This window comes from Nicotiana tabacum, chromosome 20 (assembly GCF_000715075.1).
Source record: "Nicotiana tabacum cultivar K326 chromosome 20, ASM71507v2, whole genome shotgun sequence".
Taxonomy (NCBI): Eukaryota; Viridiplantae; Streptophyta; class Magnoliopsida; order Solanales; family Solanaceae; genus Nicotiana; species Nicotiana tabacum.
The window spans coordinates 128,907,205-128,933,709 of record NC_134099.1 but is presented as its reverse complement, the minus strand read 5'-3'; the positions used below and the strand labels follow the sequence as shown (position 1 = coordinate 128,933,709).

General features: G+C 43.4%; 1 long non-coding RNA gene across 1 annotated transcript; it reads right to left on the bottom strand.

The window, feature by feature from the left end:
- Window positions 1–12,299: 12,299 nt before the first annotated feature.
- Window positions 12,300–25,956, bottom strand: LOC107825962 (uncharacterized). The gene is made up of 2 exons (XR_001657182.2): window positions 25,417–25,956; window positions 12,300–13,044 (listed from the first exon to the last, which is right to left on the bottom strand). It is a non-coding gene; the product is annotated as an uncharacterized LOC107825962 (long non-coding RNA).
- Window positions 25,957–26,505: the final 549 nt, after the last annotated feature.

Here is a 26,505-nt window from a genome sequence, read left to right as displayed (position 1 = left end):
ATCAGATAAAAGGGAAAAACTTAAAGAACGGTTTAAATATAGTACGAATCATAGAATAATACCAAAAAACCTAGAGGGAAAGTCGTTTTGAAAAGGGGTTAAGAAACCCTAGTTTGAAGATGAAAAGACGTTTTTTTTTGAAAAAATCGGAGAGATTCTTAAGAAAACAGTAAAGATAACTCAGAAAACTCTTAGAGCTGTTACAGATCTAAGAAGTCAAGAGATAAAATTAGGGTTTGAGAGAGAGATAACCTAGATATGGAGATATTCCGGCTTAGAAGCCATGGATCTAGCTGGAAAAAAAAGATCTTACTCTGACAGCCATGGACGGCCTAAGAATGGCGTAGAAACCATGGGAGGTGAGTGAACCATCTTCTGGTTCCCTTGAGGGCTTTAAGGTAGCAAGAATCCGTCATGTGAGGGGCCATGGAGGCTAGGGGTGGTGGTGGAACCACCATTGATACCGGCGAGCCAACGACCGGCGGATAGGAGCCATGGTTATGCAGAGAGCTTGAGAGAGAATGAGAGAGTGTAACGGCGGAGTGAAGAGAGGAAATGAGAGGATGTGAATAAGGGTTTGGGGGGGGTTGTGTTTAGGTTAATTATGGTATGGGGGATCCGGGCCGTTGATTAGAATTGATCAACGGTCCAGATTGGACCTGGGATTGGGTCGGGTAGGATTTAGGTTTGGGCCTGGGGTATTGGGCTATTTTAATTGGGTTTGGGGCTGGTTTGATTTAGGCTAGAAATGAAATGCAATAGGCTATTAGTTAAATACCGAATTAAATTAAATAAAACAATTTATAAAAATAGTTGATAATCATACCAAATGAATTTCATGCATAGAAAATAGTTAAAAAATGATTACTTAGTATTTAAAAATACAAACGCTTAATTTCCCGTCAAAAAATAGTATAAAATCATATGATTGGGCTATAATTGTAAAGTTATTGCAATTATAGCCAAAAGATGCCAATTTGGCTAATTATGAAATAATTTGGTTTAAATAGGTCCATGATTAATATATTTAATCAAGAGATGCTTTTGAAATTATTTGTAATGCCATTTTGTAATTATTTATTGGCAATAAAATGTTAGATAAATTAATAAAAATATAGAAAAATTATAGAAAAAACTAATTCCTATTAATGCATGATTTTGCCGGTATATATGCAATTTTAAAATATTTTGGGGGAAAATTGGGTATCAACAACTACCCTTCTTTACCCGGGAAGGATGAAAGAGTTTTCAGGTAAAGAAATGATGGCCAATTTTGACCGAGTAAAATAGTTCGAGAGGTTAGGCCGCACCCTGGCTTCTGAGTTGCCTACATATCCCTGGTTTCACAGGAATTAGGCCATATGTAGTTCTGGGTCCATCGGCAGGGTATACCGATGAAGTCATTTCAAGAACGGACGCAACATCTAGGGCTGGGTGAGTGAATGGTTTACGGGAATGGTTAGGTTTGGTTTGGCTAAGGGAACTGGAGTGGGATCGATCCTGCTGGGATAACTGTTGCTCGTCGGCTTACTTGAAAATAGAGGCAATACAAGCGTATACTGTGCATAAATCTAAACATGATGCAAACTCCCGTCGGACCATGAATGTTGTCTTTGGACGGTTAGAAATGGCATCCTCAGACCATGATGTCCTGGGCCATGGGTTGTTTGATGCAGGATTCGCAGGCCATGAAATGATGTTCTCGGGCTATGAGGATGGTGCCTTCAAACCATGACGCCTTTGAATAATGATATGCAAAAGATTGAAAGAGATCCTCCGTCCATGACATGGTGTTCTCGGGCTATGAAGATTGTGCCTCCGAACGATGACGCCTTTGGATAAGTTGGCGATATTTCTGCCCATGAAGGATGCAGTAGTATGATGCAGACAAGACAGAGCTCAGTCTTGCGAATTGAAGGGTAGATCTTAGCCCTTAAGAGAAGCGAGATAAATAGTGCTTGGGATAGCGCTTAGTTTCGAAGAAAATTGGACGCAGAGCTTAGCCTCAAAAGGCAGGAAAGTAGCCTTATGCAAAGATGCAAATGCAGGTGGAGGTAGAGCTTAACCTCGAAAGGCAGAATGGTAGCCTTATGCAGATTGGAAGGTAGAATAGTAGCCTTATGCAATGCAAATGCAGATGGAGGTAGAGCTTAACCTCAAAAGTCAGAATGGTAGCCTTATGCAAATTGGAAAGCAGAATAGTAGCCTTATGCAATGCAAATGTAAATGAAGGTAGAGCTTAACCTCGGAAGGCAGAATGTTAGCCTTATGCAGACTGGAAGGAAGAATAGTAGCCTTATGCAATGCAAATGCAGATGGATATAGCGTTTAGTCACAGAAGGCAGAATGGTAGTCTTATGCAAATTGGAAGGCAGAATAGTAGCCTTATGCAATACAAATACAGATGGAGGTAGAGCTTAACCTCGGAAGGCAAAATAGTAGTCTTATGCAAATTGGAAGGCAGAATAGTAGCCTTATGCAATGCAAATACAGATGGAGATAATGTTCAGTCTCGGAAGGCAGAATGGTAGCCTTATGCAAGAAATAAGATAACAAATGACAGTAGAGTTTTCTTAGCTGATAGCAGATTGCGGCGTTGCGATTACTGGGAGCATTGTGACATACAAAACATCACTGGTGTATGCTGATAGAAAATGTTGGCAAGTGCAACGATTCTGAGAATCGTATTCTTGAACAATGTTTGTTCCATGGGCGTACAATATGTTTAATGATTTCGCAATCCTAGTGCCTGCATTCAAAGAAAAATCGTGAGTTTTGTAAGGGGGGAGGTTAGTTCGTATCCCCGCTGGCATTGCTTGACTCGTTCGACTTTGATCTGGTGATACCATCTGTATCATTGGGGTAGCGTTGCTAAACAAATCAGTCTCAATAAACATGCATGATTTTGTAAAAGTATGACATAAATGTATAACTAAAAAATAGCTTTTAGATGAACCGCTGACTGTGACGTAGTTCAAGACATTACAACCTCTCTCGCTTCGAAATTTTAGGGTCCTCCTCAAAATTCTGCCCCAATTTGATGGGTTAACGTTCTGACTGTTGCTTGTGCGGCGATCGGCTGAAATTACTCGGAATTTTGAGGGTCCTCCTCAAAATTCTGCCCCAGTTTCCAATTGCGGGGGGGGGGGGGGGGAAATGAAATTTTATTGAATTGTGACCGAACCCATAGGGCTACCTACGTATCCCCTCTTAAATGGGAATCAGGTCAAGCATAGTTCAGTTACGTCAATTAGGAAAGCATAAAGATTACACATAGTAACGCTTGGCTACATCTGAATTGATTGGCTTTGGCCAGACTTCTCTATCCATTTCTGCAAGGATGAGGGCTCCTCCTATCAAAACCCGGTGAACCATGTATGGACCCTGCCAGTTAGGAGAGAACTTCCCTTTGGCTTCATCTTGATGCAGAAAATTTTTCTGTAACACCAGCAGCCCCGGTGTGAACTGTCCTGGCTTGACTCTTTTGTTGAAGCTGTGGACATTCTGTTTTGGTAGAGTTGACCATGGTAGATTGCATTCATTCTCTTTCTGTCTATAAGGGCTAGTTGCTCATAACGACTTTTTACCCACTCTACTTCGTCGAGCTTAACTTCTTGTATGATCCTCAGGGAAGGAATTTCTACCTCAGCGGGAATGACAACCTCTGTACCGTAAACCAACATATAAGGGGTTGCCCCGGTTGATGTGCGGACTGTGGTGAGATACCCCAATAGAGAAAATGATAACATCTCGCGCCACTATCTGTGATTATTTATCATCTTCCTCAATATCTTCTTGATATTATTGTTGGCGGCTTCTACTGCTCCATTCATCTGAGGTCTGTAGGCTGTGGAATTCTTGTGTTTAACCTTGAAAGTTTCACACATAGCTTTCATCAAGTTGTTGTTAAAGTTGGAGACATTATCAGTAATGATTGACTTTGGAATACTGAGTCGACAAACAATGCAGTCGCGGACAAAGTCTTCCACGACTTTCTTAGTCACTACTTTGTAAGAAGCTGTTTCAACCCATTTGGTGAAATAGTCGATGGCTACTAGGATAAACCTGTGTCCGTTTGAAGCAGCATGCTCTATTGGTCCAATAATGTCCATTCCCCAGGCGGCGAACAACCACGGTGAGCTTGTTGCATTAAGCTCTCTTGGAGGTACCTTTATCATGTCTGCATGTATGTGACAATGGTGACATTTCCGGACATACTGGATGCAGTCCATTTCCATAGTCATCCAAAAGTAACCAGCCTAGAGTATCTTCTTTGCTAAGACAAAACTGTTCATATGTGGACCGCATGTCCCAGCATGAATTTCCTCTAGTAGCCTGGATGCTTCCTTTGCGTCGGCATATCTTAATAATCCTAAATTGGGAGTCCTCCTATACAGGATTCCTCCGCTATGAAAGAAGTTGTTGGACAATCTCTAATGTGTGCATTTCTGAGTAGGATTTGCAAGCTCCGAGTACTCTCCTTTTGCCAAATATTCCTTGATATGATGAAACCAAGGCTTTCCATCTGCTTCTTCTTCAACATGGGCATAGTAAACTGGATGATTATGGATTTTCACCAAAATGGGATCAATGAAATTCTTGTCGGTATGTTGTATCATAGATGATAAGGTAGCCAATACATCGACGAACTCATTCTGGATTCTAGGAATATGCCGAAATTCTGTCTTTGTGAACGTCTTTCTCAATTCCTGTACTTGATGCAGATACGGGAGTATCTTGGAGTTCTTGGTTGCCCATTCTCCTCGTACCTGATGTATAAGTAAGTCTGAATCTCCAATCACTAGCAGCTCTTGAACGTTCATGTCAATGGCCATTTTGAGTCCTAAGATGCAGGCTTCATACTCGGCCATATTGTTGGTGTAGGGGAACCTGAGTTTGGCAGACACCGGATAATGCTGACCGGTTTTTGATATTAGGACTGCTCCTATGCCAAATCCTTTGAAGTTTGCTGCTCCATCGAAGAACATTCTCCAACTGTCATAGGATTCCGCAATGTCTTCTCTTATGAATGATACCTCTTCATCAAGAAAATACGTTTTCAGGGGTTTGTATCCTCCATCCACAGGGTTTTCAGTAAGGTGGCCTGACAGTGCCTGTCCCTTGACCGCTTTATGAGTTACGTAAACAATGTCGAACTCACTCAACAAGATTTTCCACTTGGCTAGCTTGCCGGTGGGCATGGGATTCTGAAAGATATACTTCGAGGGATCCATTCTCGATATGAGATATGTAGTATAGGCGCAGAATTAATGTCTCAGCTTCTGAGCTACCCAAGTCAAAGCACAACAGGTGTGTTCCAATAGAGAATACCGGGCCTCGTACGGGGTGAACTTCTTACTGAGATAATAAATGGCTTGCTCCTTCCTCCCTGTTTCATCGTGCTGCCCCAGAATGCAGCCGAAAGCTCCATCTAACACTACAAGGTAGAGTAATAAGGGTCTACCTGGCTCGGGCGGGACTAAGACTGGTAGTGTTGACAGGTACTGCTTGATTTTGTCGAAGGCCTTTTGGCAGTCATCGGTCCATTTGGTGGTGGCGTCCTTCTTTAGCATCTTAAAGATTGGCTCATAGATAACTGTAGACTGTGCTATGAATCGGTTGATGTAGTTAAGCCTTCCCAAGAAACTCATCACATCCTTCTTGTTCCTTTGCGGTGGTAGTTCTTGAATGGCTTTGACTTTCGATGGGTCCAGTTCTATTCCTCGGCGGCTCACAATAAACCCGAGCAATTTCCCAGCAGGAACCCTAGATACGTACTTTGCGGGGTTTTGTTTCTGGTTGTAACTCCGCAATCTATTTAAGAACTTCCTCAGATCTTCTATGTGGTCAGTGGCCTTCTTGGATTTGATAATAACATCATCCACATATACCTCTATCTCCTTGTGTATCATATCATGGAAGATAGTAGTCATGGCCCTCATGTAGGTGGACCCTGCATTCTTCAGGCCAAATGACTTCATCTTGAAGCAGTACACTCCCTACGGCGTAATGAAAGCCATTTTCTCAGCATATTCTTCATCCATCTAGATCTGATGATAACCAGCGAAGCAATCTACGAATGACTGTAGCTCATGCTCGGCGCAATTGTCAATCAGGATGTGTATATTTGGCAAAGGGAAGTCATCTTTCGGACTAGCCCAGTTAAGATCTCGGTAGTCGGCACAGACTCTGACTTTCCTATCCTTTTTTGGCACTGGCATAATGTTGGCTAACCATGTCGAGTATTCTACTACACTGAGAACCTTAGTATTGATATGCTTTGTAACTTCTTCCTTTATTTTCAAACTCATATATGGCTTGAACTTTCTGAGCTTTTGCTTTGTTGGTGGACATATTGGATTGGTTGGCAGTTTGTCAGCCATAATAGACGTACTCATACCAGTCATGTCATCATACGACCATGCAAATATGTCCTCATACTCCTTTAAAAATTCTGTGTATTCTTTCTTCTCCGATGGCGATAGGTGAATGCTGATTGGTGTTTCCTTGACGTTATCTACATCTCCCAGGTTGATAATTTTGGTCTTGTCCAGGTTGGACTTAGGTATGTTCTCAAAGTTCTCAACTTCTTTGATAATCTCGTTAGGTATGTCATCTTCCTCTGAATCCATGTCTGTTTGTTGCATTGTCTCATTGCATGTCACGGTCATTGGTTCATCAAGACAAGTAATAGTAATGCTGTATTGGTAAATCAAGAAGAGAAAACGATAGCAATAAATATTAATTCATAAGAAAATCAAAAATGCTTTTGATAAATGGAATAACTGTTTTAAACATCGAAGATCTTATTGCGGGAATTGAAAAATGCGAAAAGAAAATCATTTAGTAAATAAAACAGTGAATAATGCTTGTTTTAGCCTTGCTACCCTAAGGCTGGTCGGGCTTTGGTTGTCTTGATGGTCCAATTCTTGAGATGTGTCCCTCTTCTCACAGCCTGTATGGAAGGGCCTTCCCCCTCCTCCTCAAGAATAACGCAACAGTCCATATCACTGTCCTCTAGAAACAAGATCTTCACGGCTGCAAGTGCTTCTTCTTCATCTAACCCATAGATAATGTCGTCCTATTTGAAGGTCTGCTCCAGATGCGGTATTGGCTGCTCTAGTGGGTAGTAACTACTGTGCCATAGTGGCGACCGACTATTGAATTCTTCCCAGGTGTATTCATATCCCAAACTGAAGGTAGTTCCATGTTTCTTGAGTTTTATGGGTTTAGAGATTCCTTGGAGGTTCTTGCCGAGCCCTTTGCCAAGTTCGTACCCACTCCAACTCAGTATACTTTCGATTTTGCTATCCCACCATTTGTCTTTGTCGATAGCATTGACTCACTCAATGTGTTGGTAAGTTTCTCCACCCAGCTTCCTTATTCCCTCGATCGCCGGAATGGTTTGGCTACTGTATAGGGTTGCTACTGTCGCCGTGAATGATGACTTCCTGGTGATTCCATTCAAACTTTACTACCTGATGCAGTGTTGAAGCTACTGCCCCAGTAGCATGAATCCATGGCCGTCCCAACAGCAAGTTGTAAGATGCTGGTACATCTATTACCTGGAAATTGACCTCGAACCAAGTTGGTCCCATCTGGAGGCATAGACTAATCTCACCAATGGTGGACCTCTGAGAACCATCGAAGGCTTTCACATTGATTGCTCCATCCTTTATCTCATGCAGCCCTTTACCTAACTTCTTGAGTGTTACCAGCGGACAAATGTTAAGACTGGAACCTCCATCGATCAGGATTCTGGTGATGAAATAATCTTCGCATTGCACAGTGATGTGCAGTGCTTTGTTGTGCCCCAGCCTTTCAGGTGGCAGCTCGTCCTCATAAAATGTAATCTTATGGCTTTCCAGTACTTGTCTTACCATATTAGCCACTTCCCCGCAAGTGATGTTACTTGGTACATATGCTTCATTTAGCACCTTTAACAAAGCATTCTTGTGTGTCTCAAAATTTTGCAGCAGAGAAAGATGGATATTTGTGTTGGCGTCTTGTTTAACTGGTCGATGACCGAATATTTCTTGGCCTGTATTTTTCTCCAAAGGTCGTCCGGACCTATGTCAATAAGGGGCGGCTGATTGGAGGCCTGCTTGCTTGATTCAGCTAGATGTTCAGGGGTATAGACTCTACCAGTTCATGTCATACCCTGTGCTATGATAGGTTTTTCAATCCTAACCTTGCCCTTCCTTCTCTCCTCGGCTGTATAGTCCTAGGGTACAACATTTGTATAGAATGGTGGCATGGTTGACATCGCCACTGGGATCAGTGCGGTTATCCTCATTTCGAATGGAACATGTGCCTTGGGTGGAAAGAGTGCAACCTCAAATGGTGCAAGTTCATTCGCTGGAGATGCGAATTCGACCTCAATTGGTGTCGGTGTCTTTGCGGAAGGCGCTGCGTCAAACTTAAGAGGTATATACATTCACCTCAGCGTCCTCAGATGGTTGGACCTAGACTATGATTGGATTGAGAGTAATTGTTGGTTTCTTTGGGCCATTACCTTCTGCGATCAACCCGATTGATCCCTCGGGATCCCTTCTATTTCAATCATGTGGATACCTCCACCCTTATGGCCTGGAAGAGGGTTTTTGCAAACATTTGGAGGGTTCCTTTGCCACAATGATCTTGTTATCAATCAAAGACTGTATCTTGTCTTTCAAGGAGCGGCATTCATCGATAGTGTGCCCTTTCATGCCGGAGTGGTATGCACATGACTTGTTTGGGTTAACCCACTGAGAAGGATTCTCAGGGGTTGCAGCAGGGATGAGGGTGACATAACCAGCAGCTTTGAGCTTCTCATACAGCTGGTCAATAGGTTCAGCGATGGCTGTATATTTCTTTGGAGGTCTGCGATCAAAGCTAGGTCGGGGTCTAGGGAAATTTTGGCATGTAGGGGTGATTGATAATGGGATGATTGAGCATTATAAGTTTGGTAGACATGAATGGGTTGAGAGTATCTAGGTGAAGTAGGTTGATATGTAGGAGGTGGAGATGGCTGATAAGTTGGTGGCGGATCTTGGTATGAGGATGCTTGGTAATTTGGGATTGGCTGGTATGTGAGTGGAGATGTTGGGAAAGCTTGGTATTTAAGGGGAGACTTGGTACTTTGTGCAACCATCATGGCCCATGTGTCCCTTTTCTTGTACACACCACCAGACTATAAAACCTTATTCGTAGCTTGCAAGGCTTCAAAATTTGTAACCATACCACTTTTAATACCTTCTTCAATTCTTTCACCTAATTTGATAATGTCGGAGACCTTGTGGTTCTCAATCATCATCAGCCGTTCATAGTACTGCGGGTCCTGAGCCCTGACAAAAAACTTGTTCATTTTCTCCTCTTCTAAGCCGGGTTTGACCTTAGCAACTACGGACCTCCAGCGAGTAGCATACTCATGAAACGTCTCTATGGGCTTCTTCTTCAAATTCTGGATATAGAACACGTCTGGTGCGTTCTTTGTATTAAACCTTAATCTGTCCATGAAGTTAGATGCCACGCCCACCCAGCTTGACCACTTCTTGGGATCTTGGCTGATATACCAAGATAATACATCTCCCTTCAAACTCCTCATGAACAACTTCGTGCGGATCTTTTCATCCTACTCTACTCCAACCAGCTTGTCGCAATATATCCTCAGATGGACCCTTGGATCACCCATACCATCAAACATTTCGAACTTAGGAGGTTTGTACCCTTCAGGTAGTTCGACATCAGGCTGTATGCAAAGGTCCTTATAGTTCAGCCCCTCGATTCCTTTGCTTCCCTCAACGCCCTGAATTCGGCTGGTCAGTTTCTTAAGTTCCTCGGCCAAGTTCTTGATAAGCATATCCTTTTCATCAGACTCAGGTGTGCATGAGATAGGTTGGGTGGAGTGTGGCATGGTCTTCACATATATATGAGTGTTATGGTGGCCTTGTGTATGGGTGTGGAAATGGTCGTTTGTGGAGTTCTGAGGTTCTGGGATGAATAGTGGAGTGTTGTTTGGGGTATGGCAGGTGTTACATTGGTTCTTTGATGGAGCAGTGTGATGGTGAGACATGGGATGATTCTGCTATTTTGGGATATTTTGAGGAGGTGTAGGGTTTTGAGCAATGGGGAAGTTGATATCTAGGGTGCAGAGGGAAAATGACAGGTTTGCCAGATTCCGAACCTGATCGAGCTCTTCCTGGAATTTCAACAGTTTCTATTCAAGTTGTGACATATTCTTGTTAGGAACCCGAATACCCTAGCCATCAGTGTCCTCTACCCATTCAGTTGTGTTCTCCTTCCTGATGTTGTTTAAATCTTCCATTTTATTCTTGCCTTTAGTGGGACTAAGAGGAGGAGTGGGTGGAGGGCACCTGGATCTTGTGAAATAAGATGATGATGCCAGAGTGCACGAACTAACCTTTAGGGAGGGGAATAATAAAAACAAAAGGTAATCAAGTCAGTGAGGATTATAAAAAGCATCGCAATATTTAAACACATAGTGAGGGAATATAAAGCGTGTCCTAATTTAGGAACCTCTTTGTGCCCGAGGTAGGCCTAGCGACAAATATACTTGGAGAAATTTTAATGCTAAATGCCTCATTTTATTGATAAAGATAGGCGAATCCCAAAACGACACTAAATAAGCAAGAAATAAAAGTCACTAATGGCCATTGGCCTTATTACATTCATAAAGCGAAAAAGTAAATTCCTATCTATTTGGTCCCAGAAGGATCTTTCCCAGATTCGACATCCTTGGCTCTGTTGAACAACTTCCCCAATTCGCGAAGTCCTAGCAACAGGTATGCTCTGGCTAGATGTCCCCCTTCGGTCCCTTCAGCCTTTTGACAGTTTTCAATCCTTTTGAGAAATTTTTCCTCTAGTTCTACTATGCCTCGCTCCAAGTATCCTAGCCTTTTGTTGGCACTGATAGCCATGTATTTCCATTTCTCAATCAACTTCTTGTTGGACTCTTGTATCTCGTGGTGTTTGATCTCGCATTCACGGATCCTTTTGTGCAGCTGGTTGTACTTGACTTGCACCTCAACCTTTTCATCTATAATTCGGTGACCTTGAACAACCCTGGCTAGCCCATACCATCCCAATTGTCTTCCAACCAACCAGAATAGAAAGGGCTGCAACTGGCATGATATCTTTCTGGCTCGATGGTTTCTTTCTCCATTACGATCTTTCAGTGACACATGTTCTGGGCTTGGGACTATCATCATTTTGGAAGTCAGCTCGAAGATGGCTCATCTTGTCGACCCTGGGTATGACTTGCTTCCTACCTGCTTGCCTCATAACTCGAAGAGGGACGTAAGGGTATGTCCCTCTTAGACTAATCAGTATCAGGAAAGGTGCATCTCTGGATCGGGCGATGAACTCCTCTGTCGGAAACCACTCGAACATCTATTGAACCTATTCTTCAGTCAGATTATCAAAGAGCTCAACCCATACTTTGGCATTCTCAGGCTGAGCGAACATGTCGGGGATGTAATTCATTCGCTTTGGATGGTGAAAAGTGATGTGGTCATTGATCACTTCAAACTCCACACTACTAAAAAGTAGGAAGAGAGGGTCGCAATAGCTTTTACCCGATATGAGGGTCGGGATCGATTTCCACAGGGAGGTAGGAATGGAGTCGAGTATCTATCTAGACTAGAAGTGTGTATTTGTTCCAAATGTCACTTCCATACTTTTTTGGGTTTTTACATTATAAACTACTATTACCAAGCTATTAATTGAAACTAGATTATGCTACGAGGTAATTATTAAGTTGTATCTAATGGGAAGAAGGGCACTAGGGTCGTGACATTACTTAGGTGGCTAATTGACGGGTCGAAGTTACTAAAGTTCGATTGACATAATTGGGGCTTATGCTATAACCATTGCACAATTTTACCCACTCTCACACTTCTCGGTAGAGAGAGTGATTTTGCCCAATTGACTCTCTCGAGACCAAACGGGTAGGCAAATTAGCTCAAGCAACTAGGGTTAAAGCGAGGTAATTACTCTCTCGAGGTTTAACCCTTTAATTGGGACTATCAATTCTCTTGAGTCCATCCCAATTCCTTGTTGGGTCAATTTTGGAGACTTGGGCTCTCTTTCTCAAGAAGAGCCAAGTCAACTTAGCACAAACCAGTGTTTGCAACCACCAATTCATAGATTAAATCATAAAATTGACCCAAATAACAAACACCCATAGTGAATCTAACAATAAATGGCAACACCCATCAATTACCCACACTAGAGTTGAGCCACAACCCTAGCTAATGGGTTTAGCTACTCATGCTTGAAGAAGAAAATAGAGAAATAGATGAAGAACAAGGCATATTAATTAAATGCTAAATGAAAATACAAGAATCTATCGTTAACTTGAAGCTAAGATGCCAAAAATGGCTACAGATGAAGTTCCCACGAGCCCAGCTAAGTTCTGGATATATCTCATAACCTAAAAATGATAAATTGTTCTATTTAAACTAGGCTGGAAAAACTGGAAAAAAATACCCATGCGGGGTCAGTGCGGGCCGCGTAAAATGGACCGCTGCTGTGCTAGGCTCTTGGACTTTAATTTTGGGTTCTTTGACTTGGGCTTCGCGGATCGCGTAAAATGGACCGCGGCCGCGGAGGCAGCTATCGCGGTCCACACAATAATGACCGTAGACCGCGTTAGCATTTTCCATCTCTCTGAATATCTCTTCCGCGGACCGCACAAGAAGGCAGTTCGGCCGCGGAACCTTCACCGTGGACCACACACTATGGACTGCGGTCGCGTTTCCTGAGGCCTGGTTTTTGTCATCTATCTGAATACCTCTTTCGTGTACCGCACAAAAAGGCAGTGCGACCACGAAACTTTCACCGCAGACCGCGCACTGTGGATTGCGGCCGCGTTGCTTGAAGCCTGATCTTGCCATCTCTCTGAATCACCTAGTGCGGCCGCATTCCATTTTGTGCGGTCCGCACTAGGCTTGTTTGCCCTCAGTTTACTTTGTCTTTGATACTTGAGTAGGTTTCACTCCGTCTGAGCCGATCTTTGATATTTCGTCACTTTGTCGATCAAACCTGCAATCAAGCACAACTTATGAGCCTTTTGGGACTATTTTATAATGATTTATAATCAAAGCATAAGCAAGAAGGAGCATAAAACTCGTTAAAATATCTACTTATCAACTCCCCCAAACTTAAACCTTTGTTTGTCCTCAAGCAAACAAAATAAGACCCACCCCTTAAAGGAAAATCCAAGTATTTCCAACTATCCTAAAATAACCTCAACAAGCATCAATTGGGACTAACAACTGCCCTCAATACGAATGAATCATTAATAACATTTAAACTTTGAAAAACTATGGATCAAGTGTGACACAAGAGCATCAAGAGTTGACTCATTACATCAAAGAACTCTCTCCATTTACTTTGGCCATTGTGGAACCCAAACTCACACATCCTCAACTCTCCCTAAGCAAACTTCACCTTTTAGAGTATTAGCACACAAACCGAGATTAATGGGAATTCACTAATCTCTCTCAAGGAAAAGTCACAAGTCCGGCTCTAAGTACCATATGCTTGCTCCTCATGTAAGTATCCACTAATGTAAGCGCTCTTCAACTCAAGATCATAGAGGGCTTTTGAGGAGTCAATGTGAAGTCTTTTGGTTCAGGGTAGGAAAAGTTTGGTCTAAATGGGTTCCATCATGTAAGTATTCATTTGGCACAATTCTCTTGACTCTTTAAGTATCTCACTTCTTTTTAAGGGGTTAGAGAGACGTAATGTCACTCTTTTTATTATACTTCAAAACGTTTCTCCTTTTTCAACTTTTTCCACACCTTTTTCTCTTTTGTTTTTTTTCTTGAATCCCTTTTTATTCTTTTTCACACTGGGCTTTCTTTTTGTCTTTTTCTTTTCTTTTCTTTTTCATTGCCTTCCTTTTCTTCGTTTTAGTACCTTTTACCACTTGTTCCTTCTCTCGTATCTCCCCCAAACTTAGACTTTTGCCATTGCTCAAAGGAAGATCGAGTGCCGAAAGAGGGTATATTTTAGAATGGATATAGGCTGATAGTATTGGTTGTTGAAAGAAAAAGGTTTAAGGCTCAAAAGGGTTAACTAGGGAGTAAATCATTGGTGGGCTATGAAATTGTTCAACTATCATTTGGATCAAGGAGAGCCTATAATCACTTCTCAAGCCAAATTTCACTTAAGATTTCGCCTAAACAGACATTCAGGGCAAGTTCTAGACCATTGGCTCAGAACTTGGACTCACAATTCAATTTCTCACCGCACAAGCTCAAGGATTGTTAAAGACATAGAGTCGGGGACCCACAACAACCTTAGACACGATTTGAGCACACAATGGTCCCGAAAGACCACATGATGATTGTTTGGTCTACACAAGAGTCTCAAGGTCACGACTTTCACCATCCTAAACACAACGAATTGTCTTTGACTATGGGATCAAAGACAACTGTGTTAAGCCCAAATGAAGCTTTGCTTGAGGAAACCTTAACTACATATCTAGCATCAACTGCTTAAACAACTAGCATAAAAATAGATCACGTATTTTTAGAGTTCCATTAACAAATTTAATTGTTATTACCATTTTCATGATAAACAGTTTGACGCCCACTGTGGGGCTAAAAATAATAGTGATTATTTTCTTGCTGGTTTCGTCACACAATGCAAGTTATCTTTCACACTTTTTCTTGTCCAAGATCTTCAACTTCAGGTCAAAATGTTTGGCTCAGCGAACAGAGTTGAGAACGACAACCTTGAAGACCACGGAGAAAATGGTGTGGTTGTTCCAATTATTAGGGTGCCACCACAAAACCCCAACAACGCGCCTGGACTGATTCCAGCGGATGCGGGTTTGCATGACGCCCAGCTCGGGAAGAACGGGAAGTCAGCCTTCATGTTGATTTTGAAATGTTGCAGGCAGAACAATTAGCTATCGCTCAGCTGCAGAGCCACCCGAAGACTCCCAGAACAGTAGCACCGGAAACTACTCCCCCTACCGAACAGGTACTAGAGAGATCAAGCAACAACGGATCAGTAGCCGATCCTTCCATCATAAAAATGCTTGAGGACCTCACCAAAAGGATCGAGAAGGGCGAGAAAATGATAGCAGCCAACGACAAGAAGGTCGAAACCTATAACTTCAGAGTTGACCAAATCCCCGGCACACCCCCGGTCCTGAACGGTGTAGATTCGAAGAAGTTCGTACAACGGCCGTTCCTAGAGGAAGCGGCTCTGAAACCTATTCCAAAGAAGTTCAGAATGCCAGAACTCCCAAAATACAACGGGACCTCAGATCCCAATGAACATGTCACTGCCTATACATGTGTAGTAAAGGGCAATGACATAAAAGACGATGAGATCAATGGAAACGCTCTCGAAGGGGGCCATGATATGGTATCACAACATGGATCCAAAATCCATTGATTTATTCACCATGCTAGCAAACTCCTTCATAAAGGCACACCCTGGTGCCATCAAAGTAGAACAAGGAAGTCCGACGTATTCAAGATTAAGCAGAGGGAGAATCAAATGCTACGAGAATTCGTATCTCGCTTCCAAACGAAACGAATGGAACTACCCTTGGTATTTGACGACTAGGCGGTGCAGGCCCTCACACAAGGCCTGAACGAACGAAGCTTAGTAGCCTCAAGGCAGCTGAAAAAGAATCTGATCGAGTACCCCGTTGTAACCTGGTCAGACGTTCACAACCGGTACCAGTCAAAGATCAGGGTCGAGGATGACCAGTTGGGAGCACCCTCGGGCTCAGTATATCCAAGTAGACTCCTGGCGAAGGAGTCAAAACCGGACAAAGAGATGTATCAACCGTACACCGAAGATAGGAGGAATGCCCCGAGGCGCAACCCGCCTCGCAACGATCGATTGGTGAGCCGAGGATAGAATTCTCAGGGACTCATCAATAGAGGCAGATTTGATGGGGACACGGGGCCAACAGGGGCACCTCGCCTATCAAAATACAACTTCAACGTCGATGTATCAGACATCGTGTTTGCCATCAGCAAAATCAGGGACGCCAAATGGCCCAGGCCTATACAGTCGGACCCTTCACAAAGAAACTATAACTTGATATGTGAGTTTCACCACTCGCACGGGCATAGAACCGAGGATTGCCGACAACTCCGGGAGGAGGTGGCCTGGCTACTCGATAACAGACACCTTCGGGAGTTCCTCAGCAACCGAGCTAAGAACCAGTCCCGAGAAAGAGAAACCACCAAAAATAACAAAGCAGACGAGTCCCAACACGTCACCCAGATGATCTTTTAGGACACACCCTCGGTTGTGTTCAAATAAAGGACCACATCGCGTCCGCCAAACAAATGCCAAAACCCAAGAGTGCCATCGCCACTAAGGTATAATCATCCTCCCCTTTCTCTATTTTTACTTCATGATAACTTTTGCATAGGCCATCGACCAAATTAGTCGAGATGACGATCCATCTCGAAAACCTTGGGGTTCCGAGGCGTCCGTTGTACTCTTTTCCTTCGACCGAGTTTTAATCCCATAATGGGTTTTTATCGGCAAGGTTTTTAGCGAGGCAATGTCCACACGCTACCTAAGGAGGATCCAACAAGTGTACAAGGCTTCTTTTGCAATCAACCCCGAACACTGGAGGGCACCCCCTTGAGAGGTCATCCACTCGGAAGAACCAGTGAATGACAAACAAGGTTCCTATAGGAAACGATGTACCAAGCGAAATAGTCACATCAACCGTGTCCGCAGAAGTCGTGCTCATGACAACAAAACAACATGTACTTATGCCAAACAATCAAAAAATATCTTTCGCCAAAGCATCTCGTACTCCAAAAACAATTCAGTATTTTCACAACAAGGATCCCTCCACCGAGAACACCCCGAAATACTCCGAGACTAATGTCAATAACTAGCCACCCGCATGGCCTCAGGGTTGGAACTTCACACTCATAAGCCCTCAGCGAGGAAGCACGAAAGTCACGAAACATCTCCAAAAGGGAGAAAATGTCCCGGACACTTGGAGACTAGCATCGCTAATTAGGAAAGCATATGACCCCAGGGTCGGAAGCTCCAAAATTGTAAGCCCTCAATAAGGTAATTCCGAGTTCACGAGTAATGGCCCCCGAACCTAAGCAAACTCAATGACTTGGAGACTATCGCCAATCGCCACTCATCTAAAAACCCGAGGCCATAAGACCCCGGGCGGGCAGACTCGGTCTAGTAAGACCTATCTAAGACAACAACAAAACTGTAAGACCTCAAGCAAGGCATGAATCATACTTGTACCAAGTAGCAATAAAATTTTAAGACCTCAAACAAGGCATGAATCATATTTTCAGCAAGGCATGAAAATTTTGTAAGACCTTACTACATGCATAAACTCAATCCTGAAGTTTAGGCTATATGTCTCATTTGTCAGACTCCTAAAAGGGCATACCCTCAATATAGACGCCTAAGCTACTACACTCGAGATCAAAAATGGATCCGGCCAAAACATAAATGACCACGGTCAGATGGCTGTACCAGCCAAATTAACGAGACTCGGGGACGCCCGACCATCGCTACAAAATAATAAGCCATCACTTCGAATCTATTTCGAAAAGAACCAGTTAAACAGGCTACCCTCGATAGGCAAAAGAGCTTCGACCATGTCAGCTCCAAATCACAAGGCTTAGAGCTACTCAACCTACGAGCTAAACCTTCCGAGGTGCTTGAACATTGCCGCAAACGACTTGAAATCGAGGTTCTTCCCAAACGGACGACGGGTCAAGCAAAATCATTTCAAAAAATACCTTAACGAGAAGAAAACAAAGCCTACATATGCCTAAGGGCAAAGCGTAAGAGCCATTGTCGCCAGCCTAATGAGCATTAGGGGCACACACTTAAAGGTCACATCGACCAAAAGCGTAAGAGCCACTGTCGTCGGCTTAAAATTTGAAAGCTTGAGGGTCAAAATGAGCTTGAGTCGTAACCCGATTTGGAGACCGAACCCAAAATAGTTAAGTATATATGCCTAAGGGCAAAGCATAAGAGCCATTGTCGCTAACTTAATGAGCCTTAGGAAAACACATATAGAAGGTCGCTTCGACCCAAGGCATAAGAGCCATTGTCGCCAGCCTGCATAAATACAAAACTTGAGGGTCGATTGAGCTCGAGTCAAAACTCGACTTAGAGACTGAAACCAAAATAGTTAAAATGCATATGCCCAACGGCAAAAGTTAAGAGCCGTTGTCGCCAGCCTAACGAGCCTCAGGGCAGTACCATGGATTTAAAGATTTTTACTAGCTCAAAGGCGGAATCGACCTGGCTGAAATCTTGACAAATAGAAACATAGAATACACAAATTGTAGGGTTCCCCTTTATACATACATGCGATATAATACAAACTCCATTTAGAACATACTGTGAAAGCTATGTACACAAGAACGAGGCAGGGAGTAAAACGTCCCCTCTCCGAGACTATGGTCCGGCGACCCCTTCCTCGCCATTTTCAGCATCAGACAGAAGGAACTTGGCATCATACTCCTCCCCTTTAGCTTGCTCGATCTCTTCCGAAAGGTCAAAGCCCCTAGCGTGAATCTCCTCGAGGACTTCCCTCCGAGGTTTGCACCTCGCATACTCCTTGCTGCTGCTCGTATGATCAAGGGCTCTATTCAGATCAGCTTTAGCAATGGTAACACTCTTTAAATAGGCCATCGTTTTCTATCCCGTCCTGGTGTTGATCATCACAACCTTGGCCCAGACATTAACCACCTCGGCCTTCGCCTTCAAAATCTCGGCCGAAGGCCTCACAATAATATTCGCCCGTACAGAATCATTCATGCGAACGGTTTGGATTTGTGCCTCAAGAGCAGAAACTATGGCTAAAGCACTCTCTTTGGCAGCAAAATGGGTACTTACATGCACCTGCAGCTCATGAATTTGCGTTTGGCTCGACCAATCTCGCCCCAGAGTTGTCCTAGCTCCTCTTCCTTGCTCTCCAACTAAAATATCAAAATATCAAGCTACCGAGATGAAAAAGGGAGTGCAAGCCAGCATGGAATGCAGGATACCTGTCTTTCTAGGCAGATCTCACGGCTCCGGCTCCATCCCACCTTGCACCGTAGGGAAACCATCTAACTTTCCTTTTCCACATAATGAAGCTTAAGGGATTTTTCCCTACCCAAAGCCTCCCGCAACGGGGCCTCACAGTGGAGCAACTCGGATTTGAGCCTGTCGAAGGCCTATGAAAGAAAACTAAATGAAAAAAGAAAGGCACAGGACCAAAATAATCTTATACCAATCAAAAGCTCACCATAAGGCCGAGCCGCCGAGCCTTGCCAATATCCGATGGCTTACTTCCTTCAGAAGGTAGCCGATTGACCGAATCACTTTTTCTTAACCGCTGAGAAAGAGTCGCCCCACTGCAAGCTCCTTCACCCCGGAGCGTCTTTTCGTTTGTCGTCAATCCTCGATCCCGAGGCCAGCAATCTCTCCTCCTCCCCCATAGGACATGGACTCATTTTGGAAAAATCTCCAATACCTGCGGTAGTTGAGTTAATAAGCCGACAAGAAAAGCGCCATTTTTAGGAAACAAAGAACCGAACACCTACCATGATGCTTCACCTCCCATATCCCTTTGGATAGATCTCTCCACCGGTGCCTATCATAAATCAAGCAAGCTGCCAGCTTACGAGACCACTCGGCCAAATCAGGGACCTTGTTCGGTGACCAATGAGTTGCTACAAATATAGAATGGAAAGATATCATTACGGAGCCTGCCTCTAGTCAAAATGATGATAATTCAGATGAGACACTTACGTATGATGTTCCACTTCTCAGGAAACAGAAAAAGTATCTAGGGATGACATCGATCGTTCGAATCCGAATGAACCGAGTCATCCATTAGCGATCCTCGTCCTCTTCATTACCGACGACAGGAGATCGAGTGGATCAATGCTGGAGGGAAATCAAACCCTGATAACATAGTGGCCGATAACCTCACGAGATGGCTGAGGGTAAATTCTATCCCGGCCTTATTAGCAAAATATCTCATCATTTGTACTATTTTCCAAAGGAAGGGGTGAGTTTGCGCCAATGTAAGACGATATCTCCTGCATAAATCAGGCACAACCCAGTTGGGGGGACCCGACGCAAAAATATACGTGTATACACTCAAAAACCCCTCGACGTATGTCGTGACGCTCTTTTCGGTAGAAGATACTTGTAATGCCGCACCTTCTACCCATCCACAATCTTTTCTGATCGTTTCGAGTTTTTTCCTCTCCCACTAATGAGATGATCCTCGACACATGCTCCCGGTGACCCGGAACATTGGGAGGCCTCCCCAACGTGAGGGCTCTCCTTGAGGCAGGGCACCCCGAGGCCCGCTCACCGGGCACCGGCGATACATCACTATCACCAACCGAATGTTGAGGATAGGAAGAACTCCCCTCTCCTTAGAGGTCGGACGCCGACGTTGCATTCATTACTACGATAGAATATGGGGGAAAGATGTGGATTTGAGAAAAAAATTCTAAGTTGAAGCAACGGACGGACTAACACAAAACGCCAGGCTGTGTGGAAAAGGTAATCTCTCATAGTAGCACAATCACCAGTGGAAAGGCACGTGAATGAATATATAGGGGCAGAGCAGCAACTGCCCGCCTACCCAAAAGGCCAATTAATTTTGGCCGCATTAACATCACCCTCTCCTAGGGAAACGTACTGAAAGAATCACCCCGGGTCCCCCCTTTATCATGTCGAGCAAATGTTGCAATCCAGCTGAATTCGAGAAACTAGGGGCCTTGGGGGCTCCTCAGTATTGCCAACATCGGCCCGTTAGAAGTTGTCGATTTAACCCCGAGGCATAGTCCAATTTGAGGGTACCGATCGCTCCAAGAACGGATTTCAAAAGGCTAACGTCAAAAGTAGAAAGTCTAAATCTGCGAAAGCTGAGGAACAAAAAGAAAAGAAAGAGAAAAAAGCTGGAAAAACAGAAAGCATAAAAGTCCCTCTTTTCACTTTGCCAAAAACGTATCCATAAGACACAACTTTACAAAATCCATTCCCCGGGGACTACATACAAAAGGAAAAAGAAAGGATGCAAACGACTTGAGGACTACTCTTCATCATCACTATAATTGCCCTCATTTGGGACAATTAAAAGCGCCAGTTCTCTCTCCAGTTCGCTGGCTTCCTCGAGATCAACTAACAGATAGATGCCCCGGGCTCCTATCTCCTCCATGGATTCTCTCTTCGCCTCTACCTTAGTGTGATCAACAGCCCGAGCTAGCTTCTGCTCGGCTGCTATCGATATGTCACGAGCTATTTTATGCGCCGTGGCTACATCATCCAGATAAATGGCAGCATTTCTTTCAATCTTGGACTTGGCTGCGACCGAGGCAGCAACTTCCTTGCGAGCATTCTTGAGAAGATCATGGGATAATGCCAACTCCTCAGTAGTTACCTCACTTTGCTTCCTCAGCCCGAGGATCTCTTCGCACCTCCGCCTTAGCATGATAATAGCCCGAGCTAGCTTCTGCTCGGTTGCTATCGATATGCCACAAGCTATTTTATGCGTCGTGGCTTCATCATCCAGATAAATGGTAGCATTTCTTTCAATCTAGAACTTGTCCGCGACCAGGGCAGCAACCTTATTGCGAGCATTCTTGATAAGATCATGGGATGACGCCAACTCCTCAGTAGCTACCTCACTTTGCTTCCTCAGCCCGAGGATCTCCGCGTTCAGTTCTGATCTGTGAACCATTTTGCTCAACCTACAAAAGAAAGGTAAGCCAATTTGGGTTGGAATGTGGGAGCAAAGGTCGGGTACGAGCAGGGCGAGGTACCTGCGCAGCGAGCTCAGCCTTTTCCCGAAGCGCTCTCTCCGAAGCAGCTCGGAGTTCTCCCAATTCTTTCTCTCCCCGGGCAGAGTGAGCCTCCGAATCTTGTAGCATCAAGGTAAGCTTCTTACACTCCCCTTCACGGTAAGAAAGCTCCTCACGAAGCTGAACGAAGGCATGATCATACATATCCTTGCACAACTACATAACGAAAAAGTTAGAAAGACAAAGAATGACACCTAAGACTGAAAGAGAAATATATGAGAGATAACTATCACCTGCCACATGAACCTCTTCGCTACCTTGATTATGCCAGGAACGTCAAGACCGATACTATCGCTAACACCATCGAAGATGTTGGCACAAGAGCCTCCTCCTTGGAGAGGAATCCCTATTTTGGGGACGTTCGCTTCTTTAGCGTCCCTCAATTCCCCTAACGAGACCTGAAATCATGAGATAAAATCATTCATGTCGCCAATTTCCCCAAAAGTCAACCCTTGCTCTTGAAAAGCTCCGGTCCCCGACCCTTCAAGATCGATAGTAGCGGTCCCCCCAACGAAAACTGCACCAAACCCAGCCATGCGATCTGAGCCACATCAACACCCCCTCAAGGGTCTCTAGTCTACGGGACCGACCTGCGTCGGCCATTTTAGATTCAACAGTCTCCGATCGAGGCACCTGCGAGGCTCCCGCATTTGACCTCATCCTCTGGGCCAACTGGCATTCATCGTCGCTGTCATCCTCACCCTCGGCACCAGGATTTGTCTCTGAAGTTGAAGTAGAGGTCCTAGTAGTGGTTTGATGTTCGAGTAACCTGGATTTCTTTATCGTACAAAGGTCGACAACCGCCTTTCCTTTCCTCTTCTTACCATTCCGAGGATCCGAAGCCTCCGTCCTACCACCAGGGGGCGGCCTCATCTCCATATTCTCGCCAAGGCCTGCACAAGCATGATAACCATAATTTGTCAGCACGAGGAATGTAGGGAGAAACACAGATCTAAGACATAGGCAGCAGAGAAGCTCTACCATGATTCTTGGCCACACATCGCTCATTGTCCAGGTCGGTCCAACATCGAACATGATACGGGAATGCGACGTCCAACCGTCTGATCCACCCTAGCAAGTCCGAAACTACCTCAGGGTACCAAGCAGCGGCTATGTGAAACGACAAAGAGATCATCATTCAGGGAAAAGGGAAGAAAATTGCAAAACATGGTTAAGAGATAATCGCTTATGCTGTATGTTCCACCTCTCTGGGAAAGGCATATTTCGAGCTAGAATGAAGTCCGAGGCCCTTACTGGACGAACCTATTCATCCATCCTCGATCCTTCCCTTCGCCGATGCTCGAGAAAAATGATTTCTTGGATCAATTATGGAGCCTGATCAAACATCGATAAAATTGAGGGTTGTATAGCCTAATCAAATGGTTGAGGGTAAAAACCTCGCCCCCAACCCTTCGGTGAAATGACGGAGCATTAATACTATCCTCCAAATAGAGGGATAGATCTGACCGAGCGTCACTTGATATTTGTCGCAAAAATTTTAGGATAACCGGATCTATTTCTGGGGAAGAAGGTTCAGAAGATTCAGAGGACTCAGTAGGACACAAGGTTAACGGGTAGGTATACACATAAAGGAAGTCGTCCTTGTAGTCCGTTATATTTTCATCAGGGCTGGGAATTTCCACCTGCACTGCCTTGCCCCATCGGTAGTCCGTCTTCACTGTTTCGATATTGGTCACGATACTAATGTATTGGGAAACATGTTCACATCGGCCCGGAGTGGATGAAGTGGCATCGACGGTAAAATCTTTTGACATGTCAAGCTTGGAGGGAGTGCAATGTTCCAAGGTGGGTACCGCTTTGGCTTTCTCTTTGGACGACCGAGACGAAGATGCAACTTTGTTCCGCTGAGGAACCATTCAAGAAGTCCTGGCCATATCAATGGTAAAATTTCCTCTCAGTAAGAAAGATGGAAGAATGTAAAAGAAGATGGGTATGAACTATTGAATCTGAAGATGCTACAAAAATGAGGATTATCAAACAGCCGATGTATTTATAGGAACCGCTTGGGCAGCGGAAAGGACGAGCCAATAGCAACTCGTGGGTTCCTCGATAATTGCATTTGACGGCAACCCTTGCACGGTTTTTTGGGACATGGCATTTAATGCTCTTATAGGATGACGTCACAACAATGATGCTCTCAGAACGACGGCTCAAAATCGTTTCCTATTACTTCATTCCAGGAAACGCGAAGACTATCTGTATACGGTGAAATCGGAGGGTCCAATTCCTCATTATTGAGGTGTTTCAGGAAATCATCTCGAGATCTCGAGGCTGCAAGATTGCAGTCGAGTTCTCTCCCTCGATGTTCATTTACGCCCGACCCAACGACGATGCCAAGGATGGGGAGTTCCCAAGGCGAGTGGATAGCACTGGTAGAGCCTGGTGTCACATCTAGTCATCCTATCTCCATACCTTTACAATTAATGAATTTTGTACTTTGCTAGGATTCCCCTCCTATATAAAGGGGATCCTTACCACTTAGTAAAGGGCTGTTGTTGCTCTAGTTATTCTATATGTACAAGAACTCTCTCCTTTCTCTCTAACATATTCCCTCGATATTGTTGCTCTTACTTACCACTTTCATACTTATTCTTCATTTATTGTTTATTATTGGACATAAAAAGCCTCTTTTAATTATATCCTAGCTATTAGCCCTCTCCCAATTATCCACAATAGCTCAAGCCCGAGCCCAAGCATGGACCTCGAGGCCCCTCATCGGTTGGCCCGAGGACTGAGTAGCTAACCCCTTGGTTTGATTATATCTCTATTTTATCTTGAATTTCATCTTCTATCTTCACATATCTAGCATCAAATACTTAAACAACTAGCATAAAAATAAATCACGTATTTTTAGAGTCACATCAACAAATTTAAATATTATAACCATTTTCACGGTAAACACCCTAATTCTTTGTTAACCTTTCACCGTGTTAAATCCCAAACACTAAGCATGAACACTAAACATACGATTTAGCAGGCTCACTCGTCTTAAATAAACCACCACATAGCTCAATGTAGACATTCCAAAGTACACCAAACAATTTTACCAAACCATTGCAGTAATCTAACATGACCTAACATGAAAACTAGAACTAAACAAAGAAAGAATTTCAGTTCATTTAAAGACTTACCCATTCTTCCAAACATTATTTTTATACTATGAAATATCGAGAACACATTGTTTTGCCTTAATAAAGTACTCCAGTAATATAAAGATAATGGCAAAATCACCAAGTCATGAATCCAAACAGTGGTGAAATAAATTTCCAAAGCAGTGAATTGATTTCTTTAGCAACTAAGATTAAGCTATTGAATCCTCTTACGTACGTTCCATGATCGAAGTCAAAAGAAAGGGAACACATACAGACTATTTTTTGTCTCCATAAAAATAACTCATACACTCTAACAAGTATTCATCAATCATACATACATCAATAAGTTAATACAAAGTTAAAAGAGCAACAACTTAATAAAAGGGAATGTAGCAATTCTAGGATTAATCAAACTTCAATCACACCAAAATAAAGCAGGGGAGATTAAGAATAACCTGAAATTTAGATTTCAATTAATTTTCAGTAGCTGAATAGCCGAAAAAATAGTCCACAATGAGCCAAGTAAAGATAGAGACGAAGATGAACCGAGCTTAACTAAGCAGCAACAACGATTTCAGCAAAAATAGTCCTTTAATAGCTCGATCTAAACTCGAAAATCCCAGATATTGCACAGAATGTCAGCTAAGTGAAGCAACTTGTGAAATCTGGGAAGAAAAGAAATCAAGCTCTTCTCTTCAAATCCCAATGTCTAATTCTTATTTCTTCTTTGTTTTTTTTCTTTATCTCTTTGTTTTTTCCCCTTTTTCAGAATTTCAGATCTTTCTTTGAGTCCTAAGAGAGGTGAGACGAAGAGGTGTGAGCAGACCGGAAGGGGTGATGGTCTGTTCTTCACGGTGGTCGCTTGGGTTGAGTGAGAAGTGGGGAAGAAGAAAGAATGGATAAGAGGAAGAAATCTCAGATGCGCCGTTTCTGTGGTTTCTTTCAAGGGGAGGGGAATTGAATTAGGTCTCTAGCCTTTTTTCAAAATAGGAAGGTCTCCTTATTAGATTAGAAAATGGGGTTTTTAAAGGAAGGGGTCCGATTGGGCCAATTAGGGAATGGATAGGGAAAGTTTGGGTTATTTCGGTAACTGGGCCGATGCAAATTCCCTAGACCAATTGCAATGAAGAATAAACAAGTCCCTTTCTTCTCTCTTTGTATTTTAAACTTAGCCCCTTAATTGAAACACAATTTCAAATTGATTTTTAAAGAAATGTCCTATTAAACTAATTGATTAAAGCTAATGTACATTTTTTGTGATTTTCATGTATTAATCTAACAATTGAAGAGTAATTAATTTCTAAAAATGCAAATTAAACCTAAGATGACATGAAATGAAAAATGTGACAATTTTTATGATTTTAAAATATTAAAAATGATGAAATGCAACTAAATAAAGAAAAACTCCTAAAATCCATTAAAATTATTTTTGGTCTATTTTTAGGAGTTATTTCCATGCAGGGCAAAAATTAGGTGCTCACAGCTGCCCTCTTTGTTCGGAAACATGAAGAGTTTATGGGCAAAGATAAGTGAGCAATTACGAG